Here is a 2500-nt window from a genome sequence, read left to right as displayed (position 1 = left end):
TTCAAAGAATCCGACTTAAGAATGTCCAGGTGAAACTCTACTGTTGTGTCGGCTGGGTTTAGCTCAGAAGCTGGTCTATTCATTTGAATTTGGCTCACGTTTACTCGTTCGCATTAGCCCTCCACTCGAAAATCCGCTCCGCGGTCCCTGTTGTAAATGTTTCACACTTGTATGTAAGAGCTGTGGAGGGGGGAAGGGAGGGGTTGGCTATTTAGCGAGTCTGCAAGCTTGTGAGTTCCCGCCAACAATCCAAATAAGGGTATGTGTGTGCACTGTAACATGGGCACGTGAGTATGTTAGTGAGTTTTTCTCCTTTTGTCTTATTTCTACTACATAAACTTAAAAATATGTTTTAATGAAATAATCTTAAATTACGGAGCTATTATAGGACTTATATTTTTCCTATTTGCTTTTGAATTACTTTGGACTTTTCAGACTTTGGTAGCTGCAAACTTGGCGTCGGCGACCCAGGCCTGGCAACGAGGTAACGTTTGCTTATTTTTTTTACGTTTAATTTGCGAAGACTTGTTATTTTTTGAGCCATTAAACTGTACTTACTTCAAAAGAGCGAAAATTCGCGTTATAGCGAGTTGAAGGGTCAATGAAGTACACATGGGAATTAATTGTCGAGATTCAAGCAAACGTTCAACTGAAATGAGCTGTTGAGATCTGTAGCGATCAATGACTTGCAACACAACATTTTGTTACTGTTGCTGTAATCTTACATCCCCGGTCTTACATAAACCAAGCTTACATTCTTTGACTTTTTAGAAACTGAACAAGTTAAAATGCCTAGAAATTGTCGCCGGGTTTGTTGCTCGCTCATTCAAACTATTGCACGGATCCGTGTTTAACCGCCATGTAGCATGAGCTAAGCGGCCACTGTATGTGTGTAACTGTATTAATAATATACATGAAAAAACTAGTCGATTCTGATTGGCTGAGAGCAGTGCAGTTCAAGTGTAACACCAGTGCAAAAAGTGTAACACCAGTGCAAATTACACATCGTAATTCTGGAATGTGATTGAGTGAAAAACAAAAAGAAATTTTCTAAGACCATAATATCACGTAAAATGATGATGAAAATTTTGTGCAGAAGCTTCGAATGAGAAAAAAATGGCTTCAAGAAAGATCTTCCGGCACGTCCTCTGTTAGGAATTGTATTCAGCGAGTTGTAGGCTCAGACTCCATACTTACGAACTATTTAATGAACTAACCTCGTAATCCGGAACATACAATGAACGGCGAATCATAATGGCTAAAACGGTGAAGAAACTCGACTCAAAACTCCAACCTTGCTGTGCAGCAGCAAGGTTGGCCTAACATCTCAAACACGGCAAGAAAATACAACAAAGATGAAAATCTGGAAAATTACGACAGCGAAGTTCAAATGTACGCGCGAGCACATTCTGGGCCACGATTGGCTTACTAAAATCACATGAGATTAAGCGCGCGCACAAAACTGAGAAGAGAGTTCAGAGTCCGTCAAGTTCAAAACATCCTTCGCGCAAATTATTAATAAGTTATCATACGGTTTTTCTCGTTCAATTTGGAATTAATTTGCACTTGTGAGTTTTCCAAATTGAACTCGAAACCTTATGATTACCTATACAAACTGAATTCGGATTATTATTGCCGAGCTGGCAGGTTTTATGCTCAAAAAAAAAAAAAAAAAAATATATATATATATAGATAGATAGATAGATAGATAGATAGATAGATAGATAGATAGATAGATAGATAGATAGATAGATAGATAGATAGATAGATAGATAGATAGACGGTTATGAGTGCTCCCTGAGCCAACCAAGATGCCAACCAAAAGGATCACAAGGGTTCACAGTCCTGATTCGGTAGATGATAAAAAAGACTGGTTAAAAATGAAGCCTAAAATGGACAACTTTTGGTTTAAAAAATATAAAAAAGTTTTTTAAAATTCTATAAAACGTTTCGGTCTCTCGACCTTCTTCAGTTATAAAAGAGTCGGTAGAAAATTCTACAACTTAAATAAGGTTTTACAACAATGAATAAAAACCGGTTACATAAGAAATTCAAAGAAAACAATAGGAATCCCCAAAGGGAGCCCCTCAACACTGAAATAACCACAATTAACACCTATAACTATCTAGAGCATACAAAAGGACTTTTTAAAAAATTCAGTGTTAAAAAACCTTAAGAAATATGCAACAACTTGCCCTAAGTCCGCTAAAGTTAAGTATAGTGGATGCGATTTTTTGAATGGAATTCTTGTCTTTTATTAAGCCCGAAAGGTGAAAGGGAAAACAACTGCGCACTCCAGTATGCTTCTTTGGTGATGAGTAAATTTTCAGTGTTCTCGGACGTACTGTTTTGAATTTGGTCAATACATTGAAATGTAAAGTCCGATAACACATGTGGGGTTCGGTTAAAATGTGAGGCAACTTCGCAAGTTTTTTTGTTTGTTTTCATAGAAGATTTGTGATTTCTAAATCTAACTTTAAATTCGGTCGTGGTAGAACCG

At 37.2% G+C, this 2500-nt stretch overlaps 1 long non-coding RNA gene across 2 annotated transcripts in view; it reads left to right on the top strand.

Annotated features, from left to right (window-relative positions):
• LOC138003961 (uncharacterized) overlaps positions 1-2500 on the top strand; it is a 49717-nt gene that overhangs the window by 9036 nt on the left and 38181 nt on the right. For both annotated transcript variants that reach the window (XR_011123706.1, XR_011123707.1), the window contains exon 3: positions 436-484. This is a non-coding gene — a long non-coding RNA (uncharacterized lncRNA). The remainder of the gene's footprint in view (positions 1-435; positions 485-2500) is intronic.

This window comes from Montipora foliosa, chromosome 5, assembly GCF_036669935.1.
Source record: "Montipora foliosa isolate CH-2021 chromosome 5, ASM3666993v2, whole genome shotgun sequence".
In the NCBI taxonomy this organism is placed as follows: domain Eukaryota; kingdom Metazoa; phylum Cnidaria; class Anthozoa; order Scleractinia; family Acroporidae; genus Montipora; species Montipora foliosa.
This window is presented reverse-complemented; position numbering and strand designations above follow the sequence as displayed.